At 47.0% G+C, this 21,106-nt stretch overlaps 1 long non-coding RNA gene across 1 annotated transcript in view; it reads left to right on the top strand.

The window, feature by feature from the left end:
* The window catches only part of LOC141132852 (uncharacterized), a 241,637-nt gene that overhangs the window by 214,898 nt on the left and 5,633 nt on the right, over positions 1 to 21,106 (top strand). The window lies entirely within an intron of this gene.

The following is a 21,106-nucleotide window of genomic DNA, read 5'->3' on the forward strand; positions in this document are numbered from 1 at the left end:
CTGTCTCTACTTTTAATTTCTTAGCCCTTCTCTTAGGGCTTTCCAAAGCGTCCACTTTGGTCTTGGCACCCAGTGTCTCCATCTTTTCCACCTCCTCTACTTGTGCTTCCTGCACCTCCGGCTCCCACTGTAAGGCTGCTGCCAACTCTCCATAGCCTCCTCCACCGCCCTCTCCACCTCTGCTCCACTCTCCGCTGTTAATGGCTCCACACTGGTGGGTGGCACTTCTACTCTTTCCTTCACTCTCTCCTCCACACACTTTCTTCCTCTTCCACCACCACCACCTCCTCCTCCTCCTCCTCCTCTTCCTTACTTTCAGAAGAGTCAGACAGCACCTGTGTGGACACTGGTCGTCCACTCTCAGCGGTGCGCCTGACAGCTTCAGCATAAGAGACATAGGCCCTTCTTACTTTTGAACAATTCTTCACTGTATGATCACGCTGTCCACATATATCACAGGCCCACTTAATCAAGCAAGCCCCAGCCTCATGTCCCTCCTCCCCACAGTTCAGGCAGTGCATATCCACATTACCTTCATCTCTGGTATGTCCAAATGACATCTTCTGCAGTATGTCGGTTGACCAGGGTAGTAGAGAAACCCTCTATTTCCTGCTATTGAAAAATTAACTGGTGGATGCCGCACTCCACCAATCCCTTCAGAATCCACCTTCAGCTTGACAAAAAACTTTAATTTGCCATTAAAGATCCCCAGACGATTAGTCAGCCTGAAGCCTCCCTTCACTGCAGAGCAGTATCTCTTCAAAAAGGCCACTACCAAGGCAATGTCCGTGAAGGGGTTAAACAGGTGAACAACCAATAGTTTCTCCTCCATAGCATACAAGGGTTCCACTATGAAAGGCCTTATAGACTCCTGGTTGGCTTTCTCCAGTTCCTTACACTTCTCAATAAATCCCATGCAAAAATTGCTATGCACAACAGAAACCTCATAGTACCTTGGTGCTGCATGGTCCTGGATACAATAGATGTGACGTGGTTCCACTCCAACTGATTTCTCCAGCAAATCCTGAAGAAGGAACTCCAAACTCACTTTATGCAAATGACCAGGCATAACCTGAAACCTTTCGCTCCATTGAGCTCAGCAAAGAAAAATTCAGACCATCACGCAATCTTGGCTCTTTTCAGGGCAAGGCAAATGAACGCTATCTGCAAGCTTTATATAACGTAGGTTTGTGTGCTAATGAGGCAATTGAAAACGCATGCATAGTCCATGAAACACACAAAAGATAAGTTCACCCTGTGACGAAAATGTAAGCGTAGGATAGTTTTGATCTGTAGAAGTAGTGTAATTGTAGATGTAGTTTAATTCTGGGTTATTAAAAATATAGTATTCAATGTCAGTCATGCACATATGTTCTTTCATTAGCATTTGAAAAGGACAGAGATAGTTTTTTTTCTAGGATCGAAGTGACACCTACATGCCAATAAGTTTCCATTAGAGTAAACATTTGCCACCATCCCGAGGCTTCAAAGAAAACTGCTAGTCATTTTGGCTACATTGATCCGCAGGGGGCATTCCCAAGGCTCCGGACAGTCTGCAAACTTTGATTAATACCAACAGATCCAAGGAACCTAGTTTATCTCTCATAAAAGCTAAAATATTAGCGTCAGAGAGATGAAAATAATTCCTTTTGATCGTCCACCTGATGGGTTACGTGTACATGTAACACTGTATGTTTAGCAGGTGTGGAATCCTAGAGAACCACACAAAACCGTTATATGGCGCCTGATTGCAGCAGGCAGGCAGTAATTGGTACTGTTGCGATCGGACTGATGCGCGTGTATCGGAAATCCTATCCGTGACCCAGCAATCAGCGCCATTTTGGGCCAATTTGACTCTGGTCATTTCAGAACACAAAACATTTGTGGGCTGAGACAGGAACACCCCCCAAGGTTGATTGGCCAAGGGCTAAAGTCCAGCCCGCATCCATATTTCAATAAATTGGGTAGCCTGAGATATGGACATTGTTCTTCCATGAAGCCAGTTCGAAACTGGGGAGTTCCCACATGTTCCAGTATGCTTCTACTAACGGATAGACTTGGGTAAAGTTTATTTCTGTTTTCATCCCTTTTTAGTTTCATAGCAAATTGCCAAATTGTGTGTCTTTCTGCATTTCTTGTATCTTTTTTGGTAAATCCTTTTTCTTTGTATATCTTATATGCACTGCCCACTTTTGGGATATTAAATGATAAAATTAATAAGTGACTTCTGTGTACTAAGCTAGGAATCATATCTCTGGAGAGGTTGTTGTGTTTTAGTGCCTAAGTACTCAGTTTAAGTTATGTGCCAATCGGTATGCAATTGCACTGTGTGTTGGCAGATTGCATGCAGATTGTAAGCTAACAGATCTTCCAGACAGAGATCTGTGTGTGTGGTGGCTCAGCAGACCAGTCTGTGGACAAACTGTTGGGTGGTGGCAGGCTATCGTTTATTGTGTGTCTGGTGTGTGGGGACAGTGGGAGGAGTGATTAACACCGGGGTTCAAGCTTGCTGGATAGCTGGAGGAATCCTAGAAGTGTGTAGTAATTGGTAGACTGTTCCTCAACCCTTAGAGTGCACCAGATTGTATGTAAGATTTGTATCTGCCTGTGTGTGGTCAGTTAGCTGGATTAGAGTGGAGTCTCCCTCTAGTGGTGGCCAAAGGTAGTGCAGGCTGTGAAAGTACCACAGCCAGTCTTACATGCTCAGTATAAGTTCCCCCTTATTCCTTTAGTTCCTCATATCCCCCGGTCACGGAATGCACGTCGTGGTTAGTTGCCGTGGGCGCGCAAATTCGTGACACACTCAATGTAGAGACAGAACTTCAAAGTGGGTACACCTGTTAGGGATGTCCTTAAATTACTAACCCAAAAAAACACACTCTCTGAGCATGCCCAGAAACATCCAAGTGCTGTTCACACACAAAAAAATAAATAAATACAAAAATAAAGTCCCTGAGCATGCCCAGACCAACCCAAATGCAGCTAGCACAAAATAAGCCACCCTCTGTCCAAAATTAAACACATCATCCAGCATGTCCTTTAATTAAGGTTAGGAAAAAAGGTGGAAAAAAGTACTGGACTGCATCAAAAACGTATCAAAAACGCACATGCATCTGGAATGCGTTTCTATGGAGTGAACTAGCCCTAAAGCTAGTAACTTGGGGGGGGGGGGGTGGGGGGGTTACTATGCCTGTAAAGTGGTGCATTTGTAGCATGTATCCAAAATGCTGCTTCAAAGATGTACGGCTTTAGAGAAAACATACAAATCGACATTGCAGCAAGATTTTAACACAAAACCAAAAATAGCCTGCCCCCCCCCCCAATACATACAAGGCCATTTGGGGCTGTAAAGGCTTAAAATTAGAACCCCTCGTGAAAAATACCACCCCAAAATCTAAAAATATTGTGCCCTTCCCACGCACTAACAAACCCCTAGCCAAACACACAGCAAGCCAGCCCATGAAAGGGGGGTGTATGCTTGGGAGCAGAAGGGGCTCAGGCACCCCAAAAGTCAACCACCTTGTTCCCATATTCAGGGGGACAAGGGCCTCTTCCACACAACCCTAGGCTGGGGTTGTGGGGGCTGCAGACAGGGGGGCTTTACAGAATGTAGAAAGCCCCTTTAAACTAGTGTGTACAAGGTGCTTTGTGGTTGGTATTGGGCTGAGCCCAACATGCCCCAAAGGCAATATATACCGCGCTAGTGGAACATATACATCAAGCTGGAGAGCTTCGATCCGTACCAAAGAGCCAATTTCTACACCTTAAACGCAACTGTACCGATGCCGACCAATTTTTAGAACAAGCGGATGTTTCTTACGAAGAGATTCTTGGAGAAGGGCTACTCTATGGAATCCCTAAATATTACTTTGAACGAAATTAAAACCCTTGATAGAAGGGACCTTCTGACCGAGTGGCCGCCTCGTGAGAGCCATTTGTCCCTTGCTCCATTTATTACCACCTATTCAGTTCAACATAATAATATAAAAAATCTGGTGATGAAGCACTGGCACATTTTGGGCAACGATCCTATATTAGGATCAGTCCTACCAGATAGGCCACAGATTGTATTTAGGGGTGTACCGTCACTAAAGGACAAATTGGCCCCAAATGTTTTAGATCCCCCTATCAACAAAAAGGGTTTCTTTGATAATCTTACAGGTTTTTATGTGGACGGTGTGGAGTGTGCTCCATAAATGGGTGCACACAAAGAAGGACTCATAGGTTTATTTCCCACAGTACGCATATTGAACATGAGATTGAACCCTTCATCACATGTTCGACGGAGGGGGTCGTCTACCTGCTCCAATGCCCTTGCAGGCTACAATATGTGGGCAGGACTAGACGACCCCTCTCCATCAGACTAAATGAACACATTACAAACATCAAGAACGGTTTTCCCAAACATTCAGTTTCCAAACATTATTTGACCGTACACAACAAAGACCCCTCTAAAACTATCTTTTTGGGGGATTGACAAATATCGTCCCCAATGGAGAGGGAGTTCCCTTGTTAGGAGTATTTCCAGACTTGAAATGCTATGGGTTCATAAAATGAAATGTTACACCCCATATGGTCTTAATGTTGATATTGATATTAATGCATTCATAGATAACTCTTGAGGCATTCTGACTTTATGCGAATGTTTGTATAATTTTTTTATATTGGTGGGTCAATATGTCTATTATGGTGTAATCTGGGGATGGTATGGGCCCTTTGTGGACCAACGGAAATCATCTCCAACCCAAATAATATATAAACTGAATAATACTCTGTTTCCACTCATGGGCATCACATACGTTTTTATAAACGTTAATGCAGCGTTCGTGTGGTGTGAATTTCTATTTCTCCTATATGATCGCTGTTGTTCATTAATCATATTTACATTTTAAAAATGTTTTAATGTTAATCCAGTACATGGGATAAGCAATTTAGATATACTTGATTATTCTGTGGTGTATTTAAATAGGGGTTGACATTCATCCAATATCCCAATATTTATATTTTTCCATTTGTTCTCATTGCCCAACCAATCAGTGTAATAGCCCGCTGCCTTAATTCGCCAATGGTGGTGGGGAGCATTTTAAACTTTCAGGTCCTTTTTAAACTTCTCCAATAAATGATTATGACCGGGATGTTGTTACAGACACCTGGTATCATTTATCTTTTTTTTCGTTATTGCTTGCAAAGATTATCCTGCCAATGTCCAATATGGTGAATCTGGTCCCTTGCCAGTCTTCCGGGTGAGGTGGTAGATGATTTCCGGTTTCTGATCCAAATCGAGGCCTGGTTCATTCATATGCATATAATACGCAATACGTCAGTGCGTCACCCGTGCCCCAGACGACGTTATTATATGACGAAACGCGCATCAGGAGGAGCTGACTTGCTGACGTCATCGCGTGTGAGTCCGAGTGGACGGTCGTTCGCATTAACTGGCCGGTTATGTGTGTTTTTAATCTTCAAAATTGTAAGTGTTATCTACTTTTAATAAACAGTGATCCGCCAGTATTATGCTATGGTGAGTTTTTCTATTCTGGGGAACAACTGGACGGTACCTGGAGTTGACCACATATCTGAACCCAGTAATTGGGGGATCCGGGCTGAGTGTTGATTACATCTCTACAATCCTGCGCTGGCAATGGTTTATGGACTTTGAGCACATCTTGTTTCCTACTAAAGGACATTTTCAATTCTGATTATTCATAACATTAGGATTGTGTTTGGTTTAAAAATTAATAATTTTTGTTATTTCATCACTGATTAACAATTATTTTATTTATGTTTGTTTAGCGCTGCTACACTTTTTCTATTACAATTCTGTGCCTGTATCTCACTCTGTATTTCACTCACTCTCCAGCTTGATGTATATGTTCCAGGGGATTAGGCGATCGCTCTTCTCGCCCCTTTCCTAGCTGGCCCTGTTTGCTCTGAAAAAGGATCTGGTTTGGATTGGTGAAGGCAGCTCACAGCCTTTGGAGATTGGAGAATGGAGTGTGGAGTTCCCCTTTAAAAGCAAATACTAGCCCAAATAAAACATAAGCATTAGAAGGGGAGACAAGAGCATTGGAGTGTAGCATTCCCTTTTAAAAGCAAAAACTAGCCCAAAGAAAACATATGCATTAGAAGGGGAAGACAAAAGCATTGGAGAATGGAGTGTAGAATTCCGCTTTAAAAGCAAAAGCTAGCCCATGGAAATCATATGCATTAGAGGGGGAAGGTTAAATGCCCTTTTAGGAGGAGCTAGAGTAGCGAGAGTCTTTTTACATTATTTTAATAAGGTATATGTCATATGTTGGCAGCATAACATGCTAACATGACCTGTGTGCAAATATCCTTAAAAAAAACACATAAGTGAACCAGCGGAAAAAAAAAAAAAAAAGTTTAGAGGTGCGCCTGTTCAACACACGCAAATGCATTTACGTTGCTTGACATTTACTAAGATTTTGCCGGCGCAGTGAGCAAACGCAGTTGAACGAGCACAAATGCCACTTGCGCATGCGCAGTGCATAAACTGACCTCACGCAGTTCTAAACGTACTGGCAGGCACAGCAGGCTTGTTCAGAAAAAGTTACTTTTCATTCTATTTTGGGCATATTTGTTACTATACTTCCTCACATCACCCCCATAATATTGGCACTTCCAGCTTGTTTTAATTTTGGGTTGAAGATGCCCTGCGCCATGTCCATAGTGGCGCACTGATCGCCTCCTCCCGTGCGCCGAGATTACTATCATAAATGGGGAATAGCGCTGTGTTACCAGTGCAAACATTCCGTAAATGCCAAAACGTACGTTGCGCCTCAACTCATGTTGCAAATGGTTCGTAAATCAGCCCCATTGTTTCATGAAAACAGCGCCATTTACCAAGACAATAATGTTCTGATTCACACAGCTGATCTTGTCTATATATATATCCAAAGGAAATACCGCGCTAGTAGAACATATACATCAAGCTGGAGAGTGAGTGAGATACAGAGTGAGATACAGGCACAGAATTGTAATAGAAAAAGTGTAGCAGCGCTAAACAAACATAAATAAAATAATTGTTAATCAGTGATGAAATAACAAAAATTATTAATTTTTAAACCAAACACAATCCTAATGTTATGAATAATCAGAATTGAAAATGTCCTTTAGTAGGAAACAAGATGTGCTCAAAGTCCATAAACCAAGTGTAGGTATTAATAAATGGCGTGAAGAAAATGATTAAATCATCCACCGAAACCAAAAGTGAAACGCCACACAAAATGCGCGCTCACCCCAAGGCAAGCTATAAAAGCCTGCAGCCTATTACCCGGCTAGGGCCTTTATCCGAAGATAGGAGAAACCATTGCCAGCGCAGGATTGTAGAGATGTAATCAACACTCAGCACGGATCCCCCAATTACTGGGTTCAGATATGTGGTCAACTCCAGGTACCGTCCAGTTGTTCCCCAGAATAGAAAAACTCACCATAGCATAATACTGGCGGATCACTGTTTATTAAAAGTAGATAACACTTACAATTTTGAAGATTAAAAACACACATAACCGGCCAGTTAATGCGAATGACCGTCCACTCGGACTCACACGCGATGACGTCAGCAAGTCAGCTCCTCCTGATGCGCGTTTCGTCATATAATAACGTCGTCTGGGGCACGGGTGACGCACTGACGTATTGCGTATTATATGCATATGAATGAACCAGGCCTCGATTTGGATCAGAAACCGGAAATCATCTACCACCTCACCCGGAAGACTGGCAAGGGACCAGATTCACCATATTGGACATTGGCAGGATAATCTTTGCAAGCAATAACGAAAAAAAAGATAAATGATACCAGGTGTCTGTAACAACATCCCGGTCATAATCATTTATTGGAGAAGTTTAAAAAGGACCTGAAAGTTTAAAATGCTCCCCACCACCATTGGCGAATTAAGGCAGCGGGCTATTACACTGATTGGTTGGGCAATGAGAACAAATGGAAAAATATAAATATTGGGATATTGGATGAATGTCAACCCCTATTTAAATACACCACAGAATAATCAAGTATATCTAAATTGCTTATCCCATGTACTGGATTAACATTAAAACATTTTTAAAATGTAAATATGATTAATGAACAACAGCGATCATATAGGAGAAATAGAAATTCACACCACACGAACGCTGCATTAACGTTTATAAAAACGTATGTGATGCCCATGAGTGGAAACAGAGTATTATTCAGTTTATATATTATTTGGGTTGGAGATGATTTCCGTTGGTCCACAAAGGGCCCATACCATCCCCAGATTACACCATAATAGACATATTGACCCACCAATATAAAAAAATTATACAAACATTCGCATAAAGTCAGAATGCCTCAAGAGTTATCTATGAATGCATTAATATCAATATCAACATTAAGACCATATGGGGTGTAACATTTCATTTTATGAACCCATAGCATTTCAAGTCTGGAAATACTCCTAACAAGGGAACTCCCTCTCCATTGGGGACGATATTTGTCAATCCCCCAAAAAGATAGTTTTAGAGGGGTCTTTGTTGTGTACGGTCAAATAATGTTTGGAAACTGAATGTTTGGGAAAACCGTTCTTGATGTTTGTAATGTGTTCATTTAGTCTGATGGAGAGGGGTCGTCTAGTCCTGCCCACATATTGTAGCCTGCAAGGGCATTGGAGCAGGTAGACGACCCCCTCCGTCGAACATGTGATGAAGGGTTCAATCTCATGTTCAATATGCGTACTGTGGGAAATAAACCTATGAGTCCTTCTTTGTGTGCACCCATTTATGGAGCACACTCCACACCGTCCACATAAAAACCTGTAAGATTATCAAAGAAACCCTTTTTGTTGATAGGGGGATCTAAAACATTTGGGGCCAATTTGTCCTTTAGTGACGGTACACCCCTAAATACAATCTGTGGCCTATCTGGTAGGACTGATCCTAATATAGGATCGTTGCCCAAAATGTGCCAGTGCTTCATCACCAGATTTTTTATATTATTATGTTGAACTGAATAGGTGGTAATAAATGGAGCAAGGGACAAATGGCTCTCACGAGGCGGCCACTCGGTCAGAAGGTCCCTTCTATCAAGGGTTTTAATTTCGTTCAAAGTAATATTTAGGGATTCCATAGAGTAGCCCTTCTCCAAGAATCTCTTCGTAAGAAACATCCGCTTGTTCTAAAAATTGGTCGGCATCGGTACAGTTGCGTTTAAGGTGTAGAAATTGGCTCTTTGGTACGGATCGAAGCCAAGATTTATGATGGCAACTATCTGTTGGAATATAGAAGTTACAATCCGTACTTTGGAAAAACGTGGAGGTAATAAAAAAGTTATGTCGAATGGTTATATTAAGGTCCAAAAAATTAATGTTGGACTGACTTGCCTCAACTGAGGTAAATACCCCTAGTATTCCTATTAAGGTCCTCCATAAATAAATCCAATTCTTTGCGAGTTCCATCCCATAGGAGGAGGATGTCGTCGATGTACCTAGCCCACAACTTGAGTTGGGGTCTCTGGCAAACATGGACGACATCCTCCTCCCAAAGGGCCATGAAGAGACTAGTAAGACTGGGGGCATATTTAGCCCCCATCAGTCAACCACCTTGTTCCCATATTCAGGGGGACAAGGGCCTCTTCCACACAACCCTAGGCTGGGGTTGTGGGGGCTGCAGACAGGGGGGCTTTACAGAATGTAGAAAGCCCCTTTAAACTAGTGTGTACAAGGTGCTTTGTGGTTGGTATTGGGCTGAGCCCAACATGCCCCAAAGGCAGCCAGCTATGTTGAGTGCATGTGGCCTTGCATAGTTCAGGAGGGGATTAGGCGATCGCTCTTCTAGCTCTTCTCGCCCCTTTCCTAGCTGGCCCTGTTTGCTCTGAAAAAGGATCTGGTTTGGATTGGTGAAGGCAGCTCACAGCCTTTGGAGATTGGAGAATGGAGTGTGGAGTTCCCCTTTAAAAGCAAATACTAGCCCAAATAAAACATAAGCATTAGAAGGGGAGACAAGAGCATTGGAGTGTAGCATTCCCTTTTAAAAGCAAAAACTAGCCCAAAGAAAACATATGCATTAGAAGGGGAAGACAAAAGCATTGGAGAATGGAGTGTAGAATTCCGCTTTAAAAGCAAAAGCTAGCCCATGGAAATCATATGCATTAGAGGGGGAAGGTTAAATGCCCTTTTAGGAGGAGCTAGAGTAGCGAGAGTCTTTTTACATTATTTTAATAAGGTATATGTCATATGTTGGCAGCATAACATGCTAACATGACCTGTGTGCAAATATCCTTAAAAAAAACACATAAGTGAACCAGCGGAAAAAAAAAAAAAAAAAAAGTATAGAGGTGCGCCTGTTCAACACACGCAAATGCATTTACGTTGCTTGACATTTACTAAGATTTTGCCGGCGCAGTGAGCAAACGCAGTTGAACGAGCACAAATGCCACTTGCGCATGCGCAGTGCATAAACTGACCTCACGCAGTTCTAAACGTACTGGCAGGCACAGCAGGCTTGTTCAGAAAAAGTTACTTTTCATTCTATTTTGGGCATATTTGTTACTATACTTCCTCACATCACCCCCATAATATTGGCACTTCCAGCTTGTTTTAATTTTGGGTTGAAGATGCCCTGCGCCATGTCCATAGTGGCGCACTGATCGCCTCCTCCCGTGCGCCGAGATTACTATCATAAATGGGGAATAGCGCTGTGTTACCAGTGCAAACATTCCGTAAATGCCAAAACGTACGTTGCGCCTCAACTCATGTTGCAAATGGTTCGTAAATCAGCCCCATTGTTTCATGAAAACAGCGCCATTTACCAAGACAATAATGTTCTGATTCACACAGCTGATCTTGTCAAATCATGGTTTGACGATCATGCAGACGAAGTCTCGCACCTTTCCTTGGCGCCGCAGTCTCTGGACCTCAATATCATAGAGCCACTATGGCCAATTTTGGATAACAAGATTCAAGCTTGTTTTCCTCCTCCGGTATCTTTGCGAGAACTGGGATGACTTTTGCATTAAGAGTGGTATCAGATTCCATTATACCCCATCCAAGATTTAAATTTGGCAAATCCCAGGAGAATTCAGGCCATCTTGGATGCCAAAGGTGGTCCAAAACCATATTAGGCTACGATTTTGTTCTTTTACCGGGTGTTTCCATATTTTTGTCCAACCCATGTACAGGACTGCTGAGGTGCAATAAGCCCAGGTCCCATACCATACCATTTTACAGCCAACTTTTATGCTTACCCCTTCGTCCCATCCAATAAAAAACGGCTTACGACCATTAATGTTGGAAAGGGCAAGGCCACAGCTTTTATTAACTTGAACATATAACATTAAACATTCCAACAGTGCCAGTCACAGTTGCATTGTGAGCACCCAATTCCAAATGGTGAAAGGGAGATAACTGAGGGGCCTGTCCTTACCATAAGTGCCGGACCGGCCGTCTATCTCCCAATTAACATGAAGGGCGTACCTATTACAGCCATGTTTGCTGGGAAGGTCACCAAAAACCGTCACCCGCCTGTCAGTAAGCTACTGACGGGCGCCCCACCGCAGCCAGCGCTTGTTCCACACCCCTCTGAAGGCCCAGGTTAAAGATGTCCAACCCAATATCATTGAGATGAACTCCATCCCTTCTCAGCAAATCGGTATTGTCACCTTCTAGGTCTTTGTGGCGGACCACAACACCCCCGATCTGACGAACGAACTTAGCCACTTGAGCATTGACTTTCCGACGAAAGTGTTCCAGACGGGGGCCAGTGACATCTCGCGCCCATACAGAGCGAGGCACAATTTCTGACCAAACAAAGATCAAGTTGGTAAATGAAGCATAACATTGGGCAATGTCACTTTTAATAGCTGAGATGATGTCCACAGATCGCGCGTAACCAACATCATTCCCACCAGCGTGTATAACCAGGATGATGGGACCAGAAACGTGGGCGCGAAGTCGCTGACATTCCGGAAGGACCTGAGGCCAACGTAACCCACGTAACCCGATCCAGCGGACTCTTGCCAAATTGTATGAGAAGCCCAAGTTTTTGCCATAGGTGCGGATCTCTGCACGGCGAGCGGCCCAGTAGATGAAAGAATCACCCAGTATCCAAATCTGAGCCGGGAAGGAACCTGTAAATTAACACAGCAGATGTGGACGAACATACAAAGAAAAACGAGATGATTCCCATCTACCTAGACGCTGAAGTTCCATATCAGAGAACCCCAAACCAGAAGCGGCTGTCGCAGCACCAATGCGAAACGAATGGGTCGAAAAATTACGCGCAGGGAGGCCTAAAGCCTCCAGACAACGACGGAAAACTTGTAAAAATTGAAACCGACTCGGAGGATGAATCGGCATGCACGAAAAACGTGGGAGACGGAGGGCGTGCAGACACAAATGGGAGGCCAGGGTCACCGGGCAAAATGGGCCACCGCAATGATGCAGGACTACTCGGTGGCCCCTGCCGAAACTATCGGTCTTGAATGTACGCAACAAAACAGTCACGCTGCGATCCGATAACGACACGTCCTCCCACCGGATGCCCCCGGGGACAACTTAGACTTGGAAACCAGTTCGCCAATGCGAAAGGCACCAAAGAAAGACCACGAAAAGGCAACCCGGAACAGAAGGGTCTCAAACCCCGATGAGCACACGTCCGCCAACAGGGACAGAATGCCAGAAAGGATCTGGATAGAAATAGGACGCCTAGTGTCAGGTGAATGAGTAACCTGCTTCCAACCCCGCAGCACCCTGTGGACCGGAAAAGCTTTAGTGACATCCTCCCACCCAAGGAGTTGGAACCAGAATGACAATGCCGACAAAGCAGATGAAACCGTAGAGCCCGAGACACCTTTCTCCAGCAAATAAAGTCAAAGGTCTGTCATCCGGAGAAGAAATGTTAAACTCACCGCCCGACGCTTGAGCCTAATCGTGCCAGACCCGGCAGTACGACGCCCACCTCCGCGGGGAAAGCGACGACCGAAGGAGCTCTAGCAAGCACCGGAAAAGAGGTTCCATAAGTGGGTCGGACGGGGGAGGCCTTCCAGAGAAGCCGACGGAGCCAGGGTTCGAAAACGGATGAACTGTTGGCGAGAGAGAGCATCGAAAATATCATTTGAGGCAAACGGAACATGCCTGACCCTAACACAAATGTGGAAATGTAAACATTTTAAAACTAAAAGCCGTAGCAGCGAAACGACTGGAGGAGAACTGGCTGACTGCTTGTTCACTACCTGCACCACACTCATATTGTCCGACCAGAAGACAACCTGGTGATTGCGCAACCGTTCACCATAAAGCTCAACGGCAACAATAATCGGAAACAGCTCCAGTAGGGTGAGGTTGCGCAACAAATCCATTCAGGCCCATGAGGCCGGCCAACTTTCAGCAGACCATTCCCCTTGAAAGAAAGTGCCAAACCCACAGGAGCCTGCTGCATCGGTATATAACTCCAGCTGTGTGTTCGGCACTTCCTCCCGCAACCAGCACGACTGCCCGTTGTAAGTCTGCAAGAAGGATAGCCAAATCCCCAAGTCGTCACGCATGGGCTTGGTGATCCGGACATAGTGGTGAGGGGCCGTCACGCCCTTCGTGGCCCACGACAGGCGCCTACAGAAGACTCTCCCCATCCGTATGACCCTACAGGCGAAAACCAGGTGACCCAGCAACGATTGTAGCTGTTTCAACTGTAATTTTTTCGCCCCTTTTGCCAAGCGAACCAATGAGAGCAGCCTGGTCAGCTTGTCACTAGGCAGCCGAAAAACCATCGCCACTGTGTCTATCTCCATTCCTAGAAACGACAACACCGTGACGGGGCCCTCAGTCTTGACAGTGGACAGTGGAGCGGCGAAAAGCCGACACATATCCTGAAAAACAGAGTAGGTGTTTACACTGCCCACTGCCCGCTGGACCCACGAAGAGGAAGTCATCTAGATAATGCAACAGGGGCTGAAGACCAGCCTCCTGGGCGACCACACATTCAAGGAACTTGCTAAATAGTTCAAAGAAATAACACGAGATGGCACAACCCATAGGAAGGCACATGTCGAAAAAATAGCTTCCTTGAAAATAGCAACCCAGGAGATGGAAACAGTCCGGGTGGACCGGGAGGAGGCGGAAAGCGGACTCGATGTCCGCCTTTGCCAGAAGGGCAGACTGCCCCGCTGTCCTAACCAGCTGGAGCGCCCTGTTAAAAGACGCATAATGTACCCTGAATTCCTCCCTGTCGATGCCGTCGTTCAACGAGGAGCCAGAAGGGTAGGATAAATGATGAATAAGACGGAATTTTCCCTCCGCCTTTTTGGGAACCACACCGAGGGGACATACCCTCAGGTTGTGGAAAGGGGGAAGGTCAAAGGGGCCTGCCATTCGCCCCAGGTCCAATTCCTTCTGAAGCTTCTCGGCAACGACTGACTCGAATTCCACCGCTGATTTTAAATTTGTAGACATGGTCGGGTGTCTGACAGGGAAAAGGGGATCCAGAAACCACGGTCCAAGCCGTCCCGCAGAATCAGGGATTCCCTATGAAGGGGGTACCGGTCGAGCCAGGGAAGCATCTCTAAGACGTTCACCGGCGTCCTCCGGTTTAGGAAGGTCAGTCTTGGCTCCCGTTCTGGGAAACGGTTGCTTGCCTTTTCGGAAGCACCGGCTGGCGGGGTGCGCCCCCCCCCCCCCACAACTGGAGCACTCATGCCTGAAACGACAGGCGGAGTACCACTTACAGTGGCTTTCATTGCAAAGCCAGCAGATACCCTTTTTTGGAGCAGCCGACGCTCCGGATTGAGGAGCGCCGACCGCGGACTGAAAGGACGAAGGCCTGTGGGGGCACATAAGCAGCAACCACAGGCTACCGTCCTGACAATCAAAACGAAACTCCCTTCGTGCCGTCATTTTTTGGCGAAATTGGGTGTCATAATGGAACCAACACTGGCCCCCATAAACCTTGTATGCACCCCAAATAAGATCTAAATAGCAAAACAGCGAAGTTGCCAACTCCGGGAACCGCTCACTGAGCACTCGTAGGCGCAGAACCCTTGCAGCCAGTTCCCAAAAGTCCTAGGAAGCTGTTTTGGTTTGTCACCCTGAGCCGATACGTCAACCCGTCGAGATTTGTCGATAGTCTCCCTATCCAGCGGGACGAGGGCGAGAAAATTGACGAATTCGCGTCGCCATATCTTGTCTTTCATCTCCTCCGACAGGTGGGTGCCAGTAGGCGCAACCGCCCACAAGGCACCCCCGTAAGCGGAGGTGGGGCTGGGCACAGAGCCCGACACTCCCATACTGAAAAGAACTGATTTGACGACTGACGCATAGCAGTCATACTCACTTATTCGCGGAGGCATCACCGATGGACGACCAGCCGCCGGGCCCGGCGACGAATCCGATTCCGCACTTTGAAGACCCGCGAGGCCGTGTTCTGCAGGGCTGTCCCGACCCATGGACAGGTCGAGGGGCGGGGGTCCAACCAACGACCTGGAAGAGTCCAACTGGCCAAGGACGGCGGCTGAGCAGCGACAGGAACACCTACCGGCTCCATCCGGCTGACCCAGGGCGGGCGCTGCCGCCAGCCCGGGTCTGGAGCCGAAATCTCCCGCCCTGTCGGGCGCTGGGAGACGAGGCCGGGTAACCGCGGCAGGCATCCCACCGGGACCTCCGGCCTGGTCGGGCACGTAGGAGAGCATCTGCCCCAGCGATGGGATGGACAAAGGTGCATGACCGTCCTCCGCCCTGCAGGGCGCAGGAGGATGTCGGTGGGCACGGAGTGGCGGAGGAGGAAGGGTTATGAGTGCATCGCTCACCCTGCCAGGCGCAGAGGTGCCATCTCCTATCCTAGACGCAGCAACATGAGCTGTTGAGGGGGGGGAACCGGTCGCCCACCCGTGCGGGCGCAGGGGGAGTCCCTAGCGATAGACCTTGCGCACGGGACGGTCTGGTATCCGGTGCTCCCGCCCTGGAGGGCGCAGGGGAAGTTAGCACCATTCTGTAGTCAGTGGCAACGCTACCCGACGCACTGCGAGCCCCCCCCCCGCCCAGCAGGGGGCTGTGAGATGCTGCATATTAACAGTATCAGCCAGATGTGCGGAGGAATTTAAAACTCCCGCCCAGCCTGGCGTAGGGAGCGTACTGGCCACTAGGGGGAGCCGATCCGGCTCCGAGTCCCTGGCAGAACCCCCATCTAGGGGGCCGGGACTGATGGCGGCGGAGGAAGCTGAAGGGCCAGGTGAACGGAGCCGTCCCCTCCACCCCGTCCTCCCGGAAGATCTCCGGGCGGAGGAACGCAGGGACCGATGGACCGGAACCCCCCCCGCCATCCGCGGGGGTGGGCAAAGGTACGATCAGCGGCGTGTCAGGTGGGAAGAAGCCGGCCCGGCCTCGATCCACAACACAGGCAGGGGAGAGGGGGGGGCGAGTACCAGCGCTGGGGCACCACACTAGTGAGCTCAGGCCCAACCCCGTCCCTTTCCACCACCAATCCGCAGTGACCCCATAGTCACCTTACTCCGTCCTGGTTATGCCCCCATCAGTCAGGGCTCTTTCCCAAGGGGTTCAAGAGGCCTGCATTGTGTAGGTACGGTGCACTGTTGTCACCATCAGCAAACCTGTCCTGGAAAAATGCCATGCAGACATCGCTGTAGTGCATGTAAGAGGCTGCACAAGATCTGTAATGCAACAAAAGTTAAAAATTTAAATGAAAAAAATTGCAATTGTTTATACTGAAACTAAAGGGAGATGGAAGCTCTGCAGTTCATATATTTTACAGTGCTGTACTGTAATGAAAAATGTACCAGTGACCGATAACAGTTGGTTGGGGGAGGGGGGTCTTTGATTCTACCTGCTATGCATTATACCAGTGTTTCTCAACCTTTTTCCAGTCGGGGCGCCATTAAAAAGTATTTTCAGTCCTGAGGCACCCCAGTCCAAGGCTTGGTTCACGTTACTGTGTGTCGCGGAACACGCGCAAAATGGCGCTCATTCCTGACACACAGGCAAATGCTCTGCTCTTTAGGGGTACCTTTAATTCTTAATGGTACCCTACACATTGGAAAATGTGGGGTGCTTTTGGTGCAGTGCAATTTAAAAAAAAAAAGTTCAGGGACTTCTTTCCCAGCATTTTTGTGGGTAGGGAAGCCCATTGAAATGAATGGGCTGCCCTACACGCAGCATGCAGCCACACAGATTTGAACCAAGGGCCTGTTCACATGTCAGGTTGGAGGTTATAACCACATGGTTGAGCTCTTTTTACCACCCCCAAGGTCTCCCCTTTAGCTGCAGAGGCAGCAGCTGGGGGTGTACATATGCTGTGGCTGCAGCTGGAGGTATACCCAGGGTGAATGGGGCTGCACTGCCACTACCCCGCAACTGTGTGGTGAAGAGGCAACATAATGCTTTTTTACCGCCTGTCAAATGTGCCTCTGAAAAGCGATCTGTGAATGGATTGCTTTTCAGAGGAGCAGCAGTCCTTGCTGCTATCACAAACAAGCCCTACAAAAGGAGTTCTGATGGTACAGGCACTGCACTGTAGGGGGAAGCAGAGAGCACAGCACACTCCCCTGCACTTTACTTTCACTTTGCTGAGGTTGACAGAGCTTCTCACAGTGCCGATATACAGTTCAGCCGGGGGACCGGGAGATCGGGCTCATCCGACAGCCCTTCTCTCCCCTGATCCCGCGGCACACCTGAGAACCTCTGACAGCATACTGGTTGAGAAAGGCTGTATTAGATGCAGAGGCGGCTCTCTAATTAGGCAAATTAGGCGGTCGCCTAAGGCCTCGCACTCACAGGGGCCTCGCGGCCGCCTAATTTGCCTGTTCTCAATCACTGAAGTTGACGCCGGCGGCTCCGCCTACCCCCACTGGGACTCTGTGGCTTAGGAGCTGACGGACAAATCAGATACTGCCCACAGCCTGAGGAATAGGGGCCTCATCACGGAGCGTCCCAGTCCGTGGGGCCTCATGTGTAAGTTTTGCCTAAGGCCTCACAAAGCCTAGAGCCGCCTCTGATTAGATGTTAGGGGTCTATTAAATAGCACTTATGTCCATGGCAGTGAAGAGGTTAAACCATTAAAAAAAAAAAGATTCCCCCAAGGGTTTTTTTAGCAGCTAGGTATTCTAAGCAAGACCGTTTATATAATTTGTAATATTGTAAAATCTTTATTGGACAAAATTAGTACAAGAATGGGAATAGGATTTAAAATATGAGTTCTGGCTACAGGTGTGCACAATCATGTTCCATTGCAGCTGTTAATTATTACACAGTACAACTATCAATTGACAGTACATTACAAGAATGATATCCACACAAACACCCCAACGTGTTTCAACTTTATTCGGTCATAGGCTTCTTCAGGGAGTTTTTTGGCTCTAAAAAGGATTATCAAAAAATCCATATGTTTAATACCTCATATTCTGTGAGCATTTGTGCATGTCATATATTTAGTAAATTGACAATTACCGCTCAAGAAATTGAACTCTATCCTATAGCCATTATTTAAAAAGATCCCAGCAGTCCAAAAATCTCCACACACCATTCCCAACTCTCAAGATGAAGCCCGGGTCCAGAAGGATTGCAAGGAGCCACACATATGGACCCTCCGGGGATGGGGAAATTCTACAGCACCTGTAATGTTTTACAATAATCTCAATGAATTAATCAATGAAATAGTGACAGTGTAGTTAAATAAAAAATATCACTTTGTCCATTTGCAGTACTAGTGGAACATGCCAAGTCTGTTAATGTCCATATATACTGGTTCGTTTGGAATTATACATTGTTATTTATTTATAGAATACCATTTGGTTTTTGATTTAAGTATTAGTTGTTTTTTAATAAGAATCACAATTGGAAATGTTCATTATTTTTAGTACTATTGGAATCTAAAATCCTAAATTAGTGTCTATTATGATGGAGGGGTGGGGGTGTGAAGGGTTAAGTGTATGGATTGGGTGTGGGAAAAAAAAAGGACAACACCCCAACCCCCCCCCCCCCCCCCCAGCACAAAACACCCCAACCCCCCCCTTGGCTGTTAAGCCCCGGTACACACAGGGGCGACTTGTCAGGCGACCTAGTCGCCTGACAAGTCACCTCCTGTTCTGTACAATGGAACCGTTCTAATAGGAGCGACGCAAGTCGCTCCGACTTAGAAAAAGGTTCCTGTACTTCTTTTGGGGCGACTTGCATAGACTTCTATACAGAAGTCGTTTTGCAAGTCGCCGTGGCAGTCGTGTGCAGGTGAGGCGACCTGCAAGTCGTGCCGCCCCTGGTGTGAACCGAGCCTTAGGGATGTGTGTGGACAAATGTTGCAATTTTAATCTCCTGCCAACAGAGGTATATCACTCTGTGCAGGGAAAAGTGCAATATCTATTTATAAAGATAGATAAATGATATGATAAATATCACCACAGTATCTAATATAAATGGACTCTAGTTCTTATTGAATGAGGTATTGGCAAAATAGAACATTAGTTCAGCATTCCAAATAAAAGCACTTACTTCTAGGACTCTGATCTTTCATGTGCAACAGCTCTCCTGGGATCATCTTGGAATCCTCTGGAGTCTGTGCACTTTATATGGTTTCTCCCATATTATGGCTAATTAGCCACATGTACCATCCATTTATCCCCCCTCCCTTGGAGTCCCGGCCGCCATGGAAACGGCCACCGCGTGGCTCCCTTGGCATTCTGGATGGCCGAAGCCTTGGCCACTTCCGTCACTTCTGTTGCACATGCAAGATGCTGTTACGCCACGTGCACGTGAGGTCCATAGACCACGTATGCGCACCACGCCCTTGAGCACCCAGCGGTAATCAAAGAACACTGTCGGCATAATGACACTCTCCCCCCAGTGGCCAAAATTGGCACTGCAGCGGGAGTGTAGTAGGCAGGGAGACCCGTGGAGAACCACGTCTCCCTACCTTGCCAGTAAGCCAGAGACCGGACCCATCCCAAAGGCACAGACGGGGCCATGAGGAGAGAGGACCACTGAAAAATAAATAATAAAACAACAGTATCCAATTACAATACAATAAAAAGCATATATATCTATATAGATATATATATATATAATTACTGTATATATACAGCCTTTCTCAACCAGTGTGCCGTCAGAGGTTCTCAGGTGTGCCGCGGGATCAGGGGAGAGAAGGGCTGTCAGATGAGCCCGATCTCCCGGTCAGCCGGCTGAACTGTATATCGGCACTGTAAGGCCCCTTTCACACTGGGGCGGCGGTGGTACCGTCGGTATTCGGCCGCTAGCGGGGGGGTTTTGCCCCCCCGCTAGCGGCCGAGAAAGGGTTAAATACCACCGCAAAGCGCCTCTGCAGAGGCGCTTTACCGGCGGTATAGCTGCGCTGTCCCATTGATTTCAATGGGCAGGAGCGGTGAAGGAGCGGTATACACTCCGCTCCTTCACCGCTCCGAAGATGCTGCTAGCAGGACATTTTTTCCCGTCCTGCTAGCGCACCGCTCCAGTGTGAAAGCCCTTGGGGCTTTCACACTGGAGACACAGCAGCGGCTGTTTCAGGTCGGTTTGCAGGCACTATTATTAGCGCAATAGCGCCTGCAAACCGCCTCAGTGTGAAAGGGCCCTAAGAAGCTCCATCAACCTCAGCAAAGTGAAAGTAAAGTGCAAGGGAGTGTGCTGTGCTCTCTGCTTCCCCCTACAGTGCAGTACCCGGCTGAATGAGGAAACTGGAAAGGTACTGTGCTAGAAGCTAGATTTGTTTTAAAAGGGCTTTATACATGTATGTGTGTGTGTGCACGTGTCTGTATGTGTGTGTGTGTGTGTGTGTGTGTGTGTGTACAAGTGTCTGTATATGTGTGTTACTTTTAATCCTGACCCCACCCCCCATTCCCGTACCATCAGAACTGCTTTTGTAGGGCTTGTTTGTGATAGCAGCAAGGACTGCTGCTCCTCTGAAAAGCAATCCATGCACAAATCGCTTTTCAGAGGCACATTTGATAGGCGGTAAAAAGGCATTATGTTTCCTCCTCACCAAACAGTTGCAGGGTAGTTGCAGTGCAGCCCCATTCACCCTGGGTATACCTCCAGCTGCAGCCACAGCATGTGTACACCCCCAGCTGCTGCCTCTGCAGCTAAAGGGGGAGAAGTTGGGGGTG

Source organism: Aquarana catesbeiana, linkage group LG03, assembly GCF_042186555.1.
Source record: "Aquarana catesbeiana isolate 2022-GZ linkage group LG03, ASM4218655v1, whole genome shotgun sequence".
Taxonomy (NCBI): Eukaryota; Metazoa; Chordata; class Amphibia; order Anura; family Ranidae; genus Aquarana; species Aquarana catesbeiana.